At 39.7% G+C, this 14,686-nt stretch overlaps 1 long non-coding RNA gene across 1 annotated transcript in view; it reads right to left on the bottom strand.

The window, feature by feature from the left end:
- Positions 1-14,686, bottom strand: part of LOC111871469 — a 398,884-nt gene that overhangs the window by 215,640 nt on the left and 168,558 nt on the right. The window contains exon 2 of the long non-coding RNA XR_002844026.2: positions 10,333-10,412. This is a non-coding gene — a long non-coding RNA (uncharacterized LOC111871469). The remainder of the gene's footprint in view (positions 1-10,332; positions 10,413-14,686) is intronic.

The raw sequence follows: 14,686 nt of genomic DNA, 5'->3' as shown, positions 1-14,686 counted from the left end.
CTGGATAACAGAGCGCCATTCAAGACTAACGCTTTTCTTTAAACCATTACGCGTTTCGGCCTCAAGGTTCATCTCCAGAAGGTACATTAACTGGAACGGTTACTATCAGATTGTCACTTTCAGGACCTGAAAGAGATCAGACAGAGCCTCATCTATTCAGAAACGTGGGGCCCCACCTCACTCCCAAAGCCATATAAATATATAAAGTCTTTCATAAATCCTTTAAAAATAGAAATCCTATAAAGAGAATATGGATGAAATGCCAAGTCAACAATTCAATTAAGAGCGATTCCCACATTCTTGCTTACTTATAACATTTTAAAATAAATAAGAGTGAATTTCGGGTTCCCCAGGCGAGGGACTAGGCCAATTGTTCTTCTTCATCCCCCCCCTACATGGGCCAGGTCACATTATCTGTTTCGGCTGCCAACGACTTTCTCGCGCTTCGCCAATCAGCATCAATAGAAACATCCCCAAAACTAAGAAAATATTAACACCGCAATAAATAAGTCTCACTTAACTGTCCTATGAAATAATCCCAGACGACAATACATCCTACGGGACACTTCGTGTGATCGCATTAATAATTCAACGATTCAACATAACCACTCCAACATTTCACCTTTGTTATTTTGTATATAAATAAAATGAGCGTCGAGTTCCATCAAATGAAACAATAATACAACTGAGCGTTTACATGTTTCAGGAAATGAACGCCGTCACTGGAAAACGGTCAACACTTCAAACAAAATGCTTCATATTTATTGCGTGTAAGTGTTGTCTTATAAGGCTTAAAGCACTAGTATTTAAAACATGTTTTGTTAAAAAGAATATATTTCCACGACTGAATAGAATCTTGCTGTGGTTGTGTTCACAGGTCGTCTGTACAATGTTGGTCCTGTGTGTGTGTCTTGTGCGATGTGTTCTGGTGAAATGGTGTTTCGTAGTAAAGTGGGTTTATGAGTATTTGTATGTGTGTACGAGAGGGTTACTTATTTCCCTCTATTTCATGCATTTTAACAAGATGACTATTCATGTATTTTAATAAACTTACGATTCTAATGAAAACATATTCTAAATTCGTGATCAACTGAAAATAAAACAATAATTTGAGCTTGCACTCACAGAAATCTTCATAACGTATATGTACTTCATTTTATACTGGCAACCAATGTATGAATTTACATTCGGAAACTGTTACATCAGGAAAGCTTCAGCATATAAAACATGTATAAATTTACTGAGAACTGGATCCATATTTGAAACCGGAAACAAAACGTATGATATGAGAATGAAATAACAAAATTTCTAGTAATTGCACCACCTCATGGCGACCTGTGTGTTTTCAATAAAATTTTCAGTAAATACTGAAATCACATCCATGGTTATAAACGTAAATATAATTCTTAATTAATTCTGTAATTACAGCAAGAACAATTTGAAAAGTGACAAGTATTCAGATTTGGTGATTCTTTATGAGAATGTACAGACTGATTTTCCAGACTTTTCTGAGTCTTTGAAGTATGTGAATGTCTATTTCTTTTAAACAGGGAGACTACAAGCCTATCGGTACAGACCAGTTGCCTACCTCTTCTTCTGTCATCTCCATTTCCGACAGCGGAGACTGGCAGTAGCTCCTGTTACACTCACACAATATATATGAGACAAACTCCGTCTTAAGTGCAACGTAAGAATACACACCTGATGATGGCCATTTAGGGCCGAAACATGTAGTGTGGAGAAAGGGAAGAAGAAAGGACTACAATAAAATTGTTGCACTTAAGACGGAGTTTGTCTCATATATATATTTAAGACGTAATGAAAGCACATATTTCAAATTCTGAAAAAATATCAAATAAGAGCAAATTAAACGAAAACAAAGGGTTTGATCAGAAGAATAAATTTGCGATTTCATTCAGCTGTTCTCACTCTTCCTGTTGAGTATGTACAATAGCGAAATCTTAAAATTTCCTATTTATTATTAATTTGTAGGTCGTTCTATTGGGGACTGTTAGTAGTTGAAAGGCGTGTGGAAAACATTCGTTGAGCTATTTTTGAATGACGAATTATCTGTAAGAGTTACATCTTCATGGATACACTTCGTGTAGTCAGCTGAAAGTCAACTGATGTTTCGGAGGAATATGACGCTTCCACCTTCTGTGTTGAAGAATAAATCAAGAAGAACTTGCTACCTGTTCCATGCTGGTTTCTTGCGTCGATTATTCTTCGACCCTAAAAATGGAGGCGACAAGTTTCTACGAAACGTCGGTTGACTTTTAATGCACTATATAACGCTATATTCCAGAAGCAGAACTCTTTATTATGACCGCTGTGAGAACTTCAAATCCTACATAATTTTTATTTATTTGAATATTTCCATAAGAATAATTTCAGTGCTACTCCATTAGTTTCTTGTCGGTAGTGACAACCTCAATTCTGTCGTCGAAATAAAAGTCTTTAAGAGAAAAAAACTTCTTTCTAAAACTGCAAGCCTTTGTCCTTTTGGGATTACGAACAACTCCAGATATGCTTTCACTTTTCCATTGGAAAAATGTTATATATTCGTTTTTCGTTGTTAGGTAAATTTTCCAGCTTTCCCGGGAGGAAAAGGAAAAGAACTTTAAAATTAAAATAATTAAGTCGTATTCCCTAGCCACTCGTAGAGCGTAATTATATTCCGCAAGTCTTCACTAGACATATTTCAAGCATGACACAAAGAGGGAGAAAGCTGAGTGAAAGTATGATTTCCATTCTTCTGGTGAAGTTCCGTCTCTATAATGCAATTATTCTTTCGCTATGTTCTCAGAATTTAAAATATATGTTTTAATTCAGTACCGTATATAAAAATTATGTTAGGCATAAATTCCTTTTAATATTTCATGAATGGGTGACTGCAGTTGCCTTAACTGTTTAATTACTTTATCTGAGGCGGAAGCTTTTGACCATTTGAGCGGCTTGAAGTTCTTCAACAAGTACCGTTCTGCATGCAATAAATTTGTGTTCTATGAGTGTGGCATTTGCCAATACAGTAGCCATCGAGATTTTTGTGTTCGCGACACAGTTCGAGTATTCATTTTCCTCTTTTCTTTTTTCTTTTTTTGCTTCGAAAAAGAATTGAAGGACCAAAATTTATGATAAGATACACAAAAATTTCAAATAATTTCATTTACTGTATTAAATATAAAATTATCGTGAAATAAAAAATTGTGTTTTAGGACTTTATCCACCGTCCTGGTTTTAAGGTAACTAACAAAAACACTAAGTTTCGGAAACTGGATCTGTGTGCGTCCTCAGGTGAGGGAAAACACCTGTTGTGTTGGGTCCCTTAGAAAGAGCTAGCCTAAATCACTGGACAAACCGATGTCACAAAACACAAAGGTTCTAAAGGGGTTCTGACGATGTGTATAACACTCAGAACTACTGGAATTTTGGCTTTCTTCCATCATCCGGTATTCTAGAAATTAGTAAATACGATGTTTCGGAAATTGGATCTGTTTCCGTCCTCAGGTGAAGAGGGAATGGTACCTACTTAGGTGGGTCCCTTAGAAAGAGGTTAGCTCGTTCTAAGGGACCCAACTGAGAGTGTGCCTAGCCCCCTCGCCTGAAGACGGAAACAGATCCAGTTTCCGAAACGTCGTGTTTTCTAGTTTCTAGAATACCGGACGATGAAAGGAGTCCAAAAAAAGGTGTAATTCTAAGTGATAAACATCATGAAGTTTTGTTGTAAATATAAATTTAGGAAGTTTATCCACATACACTCCTTTCCAAACTTTATATAGAGATGCACCAGTCAATTTAGCAAAGATTTCTTCATGCAGTAGGCAGTCTTAACTTTCTGTGCGTGCGTGCGTGCGTGTGCGTGCATGACAGTCAACAATTACTGACAGTTCATTTCACATAACCATTCAACACCCCGTGACATACTTGGCGGAAACTCATGCCACGGAACACCGTCTGAGAACCACTGCCCTAAGCTTGGAATTCAAGTTGAGGGTTTCTGAGGACAGGTCACTGATGAGAATATCTGGACCACGGAGAGAAGAATTAACAGAAAACTGAGAAAAATACAGTGAGGAGCATCATAGTGTTTACCAGTTATTAGAAATTGTGACTAAACGATGGATTAGAATCTGGACGGTGCATACAGCAAGCACGGAGAAGATGAAAATGCACACACAATTTTGGTCGGGAGGAAAAATTTGTGGAACTTTGGCATAGCTTGGAGGAAAGTAGTGAAACATATCTGAAAACCTGGTTTTGATTTAAATGGTTCAAGATGGAGCCCGCTGTCTGGCTTTGCCAACAAGTTACGACGACGTAGTAGGACTTAGCTGGTTTAAAACTGTACTTACATTCACGCTTCCTGGACCGATGATGGGAGTATGGATTGGATTCCACTACAGAAGACAGGGTCAAATGGCTGTCCTTTGTGAATATGGAGATACACGCTTTGCTTTCGTAAGAGGCGGGAATTATTTCGGCCACTTCACTGGTTTTCAAGTTCTGAAGCAGTGTCCTTGATTGCAAAATAAGACAAAAGTAAGTTCGGAATTTCCTTTCAATTCCATTTTAGAGACTCTAAACTTGTATATAAATGTTACAGGAAACTGTTAGTTTAAAATTTATAGGAAGTTACAGAAACTGCATTGCACGAAACTTACAGAATGAGAATTCTAAAACTGACAGGTTGTTAGTTCATATCGTTCGAAGTAATTGCTAATGAGTTTGCGTGGCACGTGACAAGGAGGACAGTCTCACTACTCTTGTTAGTTCCATCAAGGTGCTGATTAATGACATATTCTAAAAGCCATCCTTTCTCCTGTATCCATCAATTATTCATCCATATATCATGACATTTGATGGTTTACTGAACAGGAAAGTCATATTCTGTACGGCAAATTTTGTTTCAGAATAAGGGCCAAATGTCAGGATCATAAGCGGTGCACTACTTATGTGCACCGTACTTTCAGCAGCCACATAAATCAGTTTACATTTTAACTAGTAGAGCCTTTGCGACATTTGGGTTATAATATGAAAATAATTTAAGTTAATTCCTTCAAGCTTCTCAGTTTCTGACCCTTGCAATAAAAACTACAAAACTGTTAAACTGCTTCGAAATATAGACATAAAGAGTTAAATACGGAAGATATTTGTAACCTTCCAAATATCTGTTTCAGTACGTTCTCATTTTATGTCTATAAGTTAATATAGTACACAAAAAAAAATTAAAATTGCTTGGCAAATTTAATAGTGTGAATATCGAATATACCTCATTTCTTACATGGAATATTTTGTTTTATGCCTGGTTTATTTAAATTGCTCCAGAATATAACGATAATTCGAAGAATATTAAAGGATTAGATTGTGGCTTATTTCATTATATTCTCGCAATATATTTCTGGATTATCTGAAGAAAATATTGAAAATCCACATCTTGGCCAGTTCGGATATTACAAATGGCCGGAATATGTAGACTTACTTTAACAGCGCAGTTCTGTCTAGGAAACGGTTTATTAACGACAGACCCTTAAACAGAGATATTTGCTATTACCATCATCATTAAAAGTTATACAATTGTCATACTTCATGCACGAACACCTGTGCTGCGGAGTAAAACGGACTGGCCTACATGCTGCATCTCAAGCATACTTTTTTTAAAATGCCACACCCCTGTGGAGGATTGTTAAGCACTGTCTAAACGAAACACGGTCCAAGTTGTAAGACACTGCCTCAGCAGGCTGTATTCGCCATAAATTCGAATAAAAAGGGCCTTCCTTCACCAACAGTGCTGACTACGATCCGTCGTTTCCTGGTAGTGCAACCAATAATTCAGGTATACAACGGATATTGGTCTCACCGAGACGCTGGTGAACATGAGCTACAGGAGAGAAATCTGACTTCGTCATAAGACCCGCTGCAGTGAGTGTCTCAAGTGACCGACTCAAAAGACAATTTGCATATACGATAAGCCAGGCGACAGACACCGTGTGCTGAGCGAGCGAGGCAGGGAGGAGAGGTGGCTGTGCTTCTTGCATTCAAAGTCCTTCCTTCCAACTCGACTGTTTCGCCTGTGAAGCGTTGTCAGAACTTTGCTTTCTGAGATAGGTTTAAATTGCGTAACTCTTCGCAACAATTTTTTTCTTGATATAAATTCACTCCAGTAAAACGTTTCGCCACGAATTTTGATTAATCATTTATACTTATTTGTTCATATTTCTATGATCATATATTCTTTTAATTTTACAAGAAAAGATTAAAGCAACTGAACCTGAAGTGTTAAAAGTCGACAGCAGTAGCAGTTTTCACATCCTCATATGGAAAAAGAAAAGTTAGATTAACAACAATGAATACGAAGAAAGCCGTCTTCTGGGATGTGGCGCCGTGTAGAAATTGTGTTAATCAACGTTTCGGGGAACGGATTTCTTCTTGTCTTCTACCTTGAAGATGGAGGCGATACGTTCCTCCGAAAAGTCGGTTAACACAATATCTACACGACGCCACATCCCAGAAGACGGCTTTCTTCATAGCCACCGCCGTGAAAACCTCAAATCTTACAACACTGAATATGTTTTCAAAGTTCAAGCAGCAAAATTAACAGCTTTTCTAAGCATTAAGTTGTGTGCTAAATCAGGTTGAGCCAAATGTATATTCAGTAAATGGAAGAACAGAAGATAGAGGAGAACAATGATTAGCCCCATTTAACAGGATAGAGAATGAGATATTCTTGAAGCTTCTTCTATATTAAAACCCATAGGGATATGGATTAGAAATAACAATATAAAGTTGTCTGTCAGTCATAACAGCCTTCAGCTTAACCACTGAGAAAGAGAACAATAATTAAAGTAGCCCCAAGGAGCTCTTCTGCTGTATTTATAACATCATACACTGCACTTCTTNGACAGATCCAGTCTCCGAAACGTCGTTGTCTTTTACATACCAGACGATGGATGAAGTCAAAAACAAGCCAAAATAAGTACAGTATACACCATCGTCAAAATCCTTTTAAGTCTATCAGACACTTCATTGCTGCAGAGCACGGAGGCTGTGCGGTCTAAGGCATGAACTGTCTTCGATAGCTCGAGCACTGGGATCATGGGTTCGAATCCCATTCAAAGGCATGGATGTTTGTGTGTGTGTTTATTCTATCTTTTGTTGTCCTGCGTGTAGGCAGCGGCCTTGCGACGGCTTCATCACTCGTCCAAGGTGTTCTACCCTCTGTGTAAAAAAAAAGATTATATACTCGTAATTGAAGAGGAGGCCAGGGCCCAACAAGGGGCTGTATATTAACCAATGGTTCGTTACGGTATCCATAATTGACCGTCATGGATCCTTATCCGAATCTAAATGAATACAATCCTTCATACCTATTTTTAAGTCAGTATTAATATTATCTTCCCTTCAACGCTTACGTCTCCTAAGTGGTCTTGCAACCTCAAGATTTCTGACCAAAATTTTGTACGCCTTTTTCCTCTCAAACGTGCACGGTGCAAGTCACAATGATTTTGTCACTTTAATGATATTTTTAATGTACAATTCACTTAGCACAAACCAGTACGCATCATGACAATAATGGAGCTCAATTTTAGTCGGGATAATGAGTCTGGTGTCTGCGATAATTACAATCATTTTACAGTGCAAACTTCCACTGAACAAAACGATGTTTCATCATTCGTTTCCAGCGGCGAATGGTGTAGCAGCGCGGCTTCACTGTTTGTATGCGCCTCAATGTGGGTTAATTAAAAAAATAATCGCTGTAACCTGGAAACGCAAATTAATGAATTTGTGTCCCGGAATGTGGAATTGCGTGTTTCTCTTGCCTGTAAGTTAGGCGAGTTTCCGCTCAATAGCAAAAAGATATAAGTGATATATTGCAATTCGCAGCAATCAATAGACCAAAATGCTGATAAAGCGGCCTATAGCACACACACACACACACACACACACACACAGATTCCTTTGCATGTAATGAAACATAAAAATAATTGAAACATGTTTATAAATGGATTGTAATTTTGAAGCACAGCCTATGGACAATTAATCTGCAGCCATTTTTAATTAATATGACACAAGGTAGTTCACGGTTATATGTTTTCCGATGACAACTTCATATATATGTGTGTGTGTGTGTGTGTGTGTATGCAATAATGACAGCTCTGTGGGCACTGAAACAGCTCTTGCGGTATATTTAACTTTAAGCCTTTATGCATTTCGCCATTTATAGTTGTATCAGTTCCTGAGCAAGTCCTCGAGCAACTATTAACCACTCGACTCGGCAAGAAGTGCCTCTCGATTCACAGAGTATGAAGGTTTAGCATCGGGCTTAATTAGACGCACAGTATCAGGAAGTGGAGGCACAGGTTCACGAATTCTTGATCTCGGAAATACACCCTGACTTTTCACCGCCTAAGAAAGAACCCCACTTAAAACCGAACAGGAGACCAGACCACACAGCCGGTATAGATTCTGGGGAAATCAGAACAAATTTGTCCTGAATCCTGAATCCCCGGTCATTCATCCTGGAACTCAGTCACTAAACTCACTGAGCTACGTCGGCTCTCCTATTTCCTTAATGTTCAAACTGTTCTCCTATCTACGAGGAACTCAAAATGAAATGTATTCGTTCCTCAGAGATTCCATTTATGTCACATGCCCCACCCATGTGGTTCGCCTTGATTTTATGACCCTCATAATATCTGTTCGCTTTCCTTGGGCGTTGTTCTACAGACTCCCGTCAATATTATCCTCCGTGACTTGCTCTCAAACACATTCAATATATAGCCTACACTCCTCCTCATCTGAGATACCAAGTTCGAGAACCATACAAAAGTAGAGGCCAATCCAGACGGTTCTGTTCTTACCGTTTTTCTTTAGTGGTATAATACATGGTTCTCATGTAGGCACACTATTATTGCTATTACTAATACAGCAATAATACGTTTGCAGGATTTGAGGCTTTCACGGCGGTGACTATGAAGAAAGCAGTCTTCTGGGATTTGGCACCGTGTATATGTGGTGTTAACCGACGTTTCGGAGTAACGTATCGCCTCCATCTTCAGGGTAAAAGAAAAAATATAAGAAATCTGCAAGCGAAGAGACCGTGAGAACCGGTCACAGTCTGCTTTTACCGGTTCTCACGGTCTCTTCGCTTGCAGATTTCTTATATTTTTTCTTCTACCCTGAAGATGGAGGCGATACGTTACTCCGAAACGTCGGTTAACACNATGGAGGCCATACACCATATATACACGGTGCCAAATCCCAGAAGACTGCTTTCTTCAATAATACGTATGTAGGATTTAGAAAGGTGTTTTTGAACTCAGACGAAGGAAGTTCCGAGATCTCCGCTTACAGGGTCGGTAATCATTTGATGTCACCTTATTTGCAAAATTCTGCGTGTTCAAGTAGATAAAACAACATAAATGCACAGCCACGAAACATATTTTTCATTTATTTTAAAAAAATAGGTGCCATGTTTCCACAGTATATTGTTTGAACGCTCAAATATTCGGAATGTAAGCGTACAAAATTAAAATTTAAGTCACTACACNTGGTGTGGGGGGGGCTCAGATTTCGCAACATGTCACAATATTATTTTGTTCAATGAATCCAATATTTTTTTCCACGTAATTATTCCATTAAACAGTAAGTGCTACATTAAACCACTGCGTTGATAATAGAGTTAAATATAATATATAAATTAAGTAATATTAACATAATGTGAAAGCTACATATATAGAGTTACGTATTAAGTAGTTAGATGCAGAAGAATTTATATATGTAGTTAAGTATTACATGTTCAAGACAGTAACTGAAGATTTTTCCAGGAACGACAAAATTGTTTCATGTGAGTGTAGAGATCTCCCATAAGTACGAGTGTGCTTTCGGCGCGGAACTTCAAACCCACGTGGCTCTGGTACATCAACTTTAGTGTGTATCGGCGTCATATCAAAGCTGGTTCTGGTTTACATTTTATGGGCATTTGAGAGCGCAATTCAAATTATGTATATTCGATCGGTGCATTGCGTTAATATGTGAGCCTGTGTAAGGGTGTACATAGGCCTGCAATAAGTTTGGATACTCAGCCTGGACAGAAATTACTGACCGAGTAGCATTGCTGTGTTTATAATAATTATAGAGGTCATGCAGCACAACATAATAACATGAGAAGCAGCATTAATAAACAACACTATGTGTATTATTTTTTATAACACGTTCGAAATTAAGTATAAATTACTGGTTGTCAAGATCCATATTTAAGCGTGCACGCCTCGCATTCGTCAGGCGTATAGAAGTGTAATGTGAAGCTGGGTAACAGAACAGAAATATACTTACTTGAAAACAAACTTCAAAGCTGTCTAGTCCCGTCTCGGCACTAGGCGCGCGCTGCTACTGCTTTAAGTTGAGGAAGAGCCCTAGGAACATATAGATCAGATCAGATTAGATTAGACAGACAGACAGGCAGGCAGGATAGATAAATGGATGGATGGATAGATAGGTGGGCGAGTAGGTGGGTAGGTGGGTAGGTGGGTGGGTGTGTGGGTAGGTATGTAGGTGGGTGGGTAGGTAAGTGGGTAGATAGGTAGGTAGGCNGGTAGGTAGGTAGGTAGGTATGCAAGTAGATACGTGGGTTGGTGGGTAGGCACGCATGTAGGTAGGCCGGTCTGGACGCTGCGGAGGAAAGATAAATCTCTTGCCCCTTCCATGAAACCAATACCGACACCTATTGCTATTCCGACTCAGCTATCCAGGTCCCACTTGATGAATAAATAACTGACAATGTTTATTATCAATCCCAAGTTTCACTTCCGAAATTGAATCACAAATTTTGCCAATTATTTCAAGCGATTCTCCATCACGACTGCAATTATTAATTTCCTGTGGTAACATATTGTGATATGTTAGAGTGTGACTATATATGGGGTTTGGATTGCTAATTGGATTTACTGAACTTACAGATCGTAACTACAATTAACCTCTTTTTTTAATTCGCTTAGTGAGGGGTGGAGCCCAACTGGGTCCACTCGGCACGGCGGCCACTGATTGGCCTATTGTAGCCTACTCCGGGTGATTATGATGATGGAGAATTTGGTGGAAAGAAGATTGGCAGGGGAAACAGAAGTAGTCGGAGAAAACCCGCCACTTTGTCCATCACAAATCCCATTTGACCAGACCTGGGGTCGAAACCGGGCCGCCGCGGTGGGAAGCCAGCGATTAACCGCTTGCGCTATGGCGCGGCCTGTACAAGTAACCATAGCTCTATTGCTAATTCACACACTCATTGGTTCACTACAGCGTGTACTTAGTCTTCTTATCTGCTGTGTTTTCACTGGTCACTGTATGGTAACGGCTTTCAACGCTTTAGATCCTTCAGCTTCAGTGTTCACCCCCTTGCTGGCCGGCGACTCTCTTACATCTAACTACAGCATGAGACTTGTTCTGTGTAAAACACTTCGGTAAGAATCGCACAAGAAACGCCGCTTCCGACAGTTCTTTTATTGTTGCCTCACACAATAGTTGCACGGACCGCGCAGAGAATTCCGCTTCCCAATTAGTCAATTATTGCGTGTTATGAAACTGTTAAGCACAATAGATCACTGTAGATCGCGGTGCAAGGGCCGAGAAGGCCTACCTCTCATACATTCATACGAATATGCAGCCCAGCAACGGGCGTTCTTTACAGAGTCACTACTTAGCAACGGGTCTACATGCTACAATATAATTGAAGAAAGATGGGAAAAGCTCTTAAAAAGCGAACTGATAAGTACGTTTCTTAGCTTCAAATTTTCAGCTACGTAACTTACGAGTATATGCAGAAGAGACATGGGAAGATTGCTAATGGTACGTAAGCACGAAGCTGGGTAGATATGACCGTAAAACGTTTCAAATTATCCTGGAGAGATTAAGGACAACCAGAAAAACAGACAGGTCTCAAGTAGAGACCTGGCGATAATCCAGTCCACTAATTCTCCAATACATATCTGCAGCGTCGTCATTACACGAAACTGTTCATCTTCTTTCGTACGAACAGAAAAATTTAGCGACCATAACACAGAGTGTACATTCACATAGCAGGGAAATCGGTCTGTTTCGCGTTTTTTCTCTAAGTTATATTTGCTGATAAACTCGTGCTCAGTTTCAGCCTAGAGGTCGAAACATACACAACACATAAACTGATGTAAAAATTTTCACAAGTTTGTCGATAAGCACGCATCGACGGTTTGCGGGCCGGTATATATCGCCTACAGCACGAAATAGCTACATCACCCAGAAGCACTGCTAGTTCCTGCTGTGGATGCCGATATGAGTTCACCAATGTCAGAGATTCAGCTCCATATGCGTGGAAACAGATTGCCCTATTCTAAGGTAGGTATTTCGGAAATCAGTATTTACAGGTAAGTCGTTTAATATATGGGACATAAACTGCAGATATGTAACTTTCTAAATTTGTCAATATCTATATGAAATTCAATGACGAAGTAAACGAAATGAGGCAAAGTACATAGTAACAAATGTCTCGCAACCGTACATTTCATCACCGAAACAATTCGACGGATATCAATAAAGTTCGGATTTGCATATCTACAATAATACTTATTGACTTATTTATTTCGTATGTTATCAGAATAATATAGGTCTAACCCGAAATTGCCATAAACTCCGAATCGACCTTCATTAGCATATTAACTAATAAACTGCTGGTATGAAAAAATGGGAAATAAAATTAAATATATATCTAATGAAGCAAGCCCATGAGGACGAGGCTTCCTGAGAAGCTAACACTTGTAGTAGTTCAGCTGGCTAAGAACCCCCAGCTTTTATTAAACCGGAGTTCATTACCGTGTTAACAAGAGCAAACCGACAGACCCTGGGTCACGTGAATCATATCTCATTTATTTAAAATTCAAGCTCAAATTATTCTCCCACTTCTGGCTAAGCCTCAAATGTGACCTCTTCCATTAGGATGCATTTTCATCTATCCCAGGCATGCTACATTTTAATGTAAACCTCAAAACTCTATGCGAACTATCTTGAATATGCTGTATTTTTAAAGAGAAGAAAAGGCAGATGAGGTGGATTTTCCCAATTTACCTAATCTTCCAGCCTCACTATGGCCCTGAGGTCGACTCAGCCTCTAACAGAAATGAGTACCAGGAATATTCTTGGAATATTCTTGGGGGTAAAGGGAGGCCGGCAGGTAAGGCTGAGAACCTTACCGCCATCTGTGAGCCGACTGTCTAGAAAATGTAGGAGCCTCAACACCTCACAAACCTATGGGACTCCACGGCCTGTTACAGGGATAACTTTACTTTCTAAGGGCAGATATTCTATGCCTCCGTGAAGCCCGTTATCCAATGTGATTGACGTAGCTGAACCTGAACTGAACGCAAAGATGTGGATGGTAAATGCGGCACAAAAATGGCAAAGACGCTCTGAGTAGAAACAGGTGTGCCTAGAACAACCTGAAGACTCTCTTCCGCTTTGGTGTTAAATGAATATAATCTTCGTGACCTTATTCATATCTGCATTGTCTATGTGACTCAAACATGAAACTTTCTTTACATCGGTAGTTACATTCCTGTTCTTATAACACAAACCAATAATCCGACATATCTCTTCCTTGTGGCAGATTCTAAAGGGTTTGACGGTGGTGCACAATACTCAGAATTACTGCGTTTTTGGACATTGTCTGTCGTCAGCTTTCCAGAAACTAGAAAATAAAACGTTTCGAAAGCTGGATCTGTTTCCGTCCTCACTGGCATAGCGCAGTCGGTATAGCGACTGGCTATCGGCTGGACGACCGAGGGTTCGGAGTTCGAATGGGGGGCAAGAATTTTCACTTCTCCATGTAGTGCAGACCGGCCCTGGGGCCCACCCAGCCTCCTATCCAATGGGTCCCGGGGACTCTTTCCCCTGAGGTGAAACGGCCGAGGCGCGAAGCTGACCACTCAGTTCCAACTAGTGCCGAGGTCAAGGAAACGTAGGTCTACACATCCACTCCCTCATAAGCCTTCAGGGTGTAGTGCTTAATTAGTTAAGCATAGGAACAACTTTACCTTTTACCTATGTTTATTTCTATTTTCGTTAGCTCCTATAGTAGAAGAATTTTAGTAAAAGAAGCAGATAGATTTCAGGGTTCTCCAATTAACTTTATAGCAAGAGCGCGTGACATAAATTTGATCACGCTGCAAGCCTTGCTATTCACTCAGTAGGCTAAATCGGTTTCCTCGCTGTATAGCCTCGGGCGACCCTAGGTACTTAACATGCATCCTCTGTTGTCCTGAATGTAATATGAGTGACAGGATGGATTCATTTTCCCTGGGGTTTAAAATCCTCAGCGAAATGCTATTCAGGATATGTTACAACTTTTCTGGCCCCGTAAGTGCATAGAGTATGGCAGGACTGTACAATCGGGTTATCTCTAACTGAATTGCCCGTGTACTGGCATAATCAGCGGGAGTGTTACCGCTTCTGCCAATTAGCATCCAATGTTACGTAACGGTGAAGTTCTTCCTTCACTGTCATTACTTCCGAAGTACCTACAGAAATATTTTCAGTTCAGTAATACTAACTTCGAATTCATATACCCAGTCTCTTCATCTGTTCATTTTACGTTGGCCTGAGATTTGATTCAGCTACAAATAACGACAACGAAGTAGACACTTTTCGTTGGGGGAGCCGGGATAGC

This window comes from Cryptotermes secundus, unplaced genomic scaffold, assembly GCF_002891405.2.
Source record: "Cryptotermes secundus unplaced genomic scaffold, Csec_1.0 scaffold465, whole genome shotgun sequence".
NCBI lineage: Eukaryota > Metazoa > Arthropoda > Insecta > Blattodea > Kalotermitidae > Cryptotermes > Cryptotermes secundus.
This window is presented reverse-complemented; position numbering and strand designations above follow the sequence as displayed.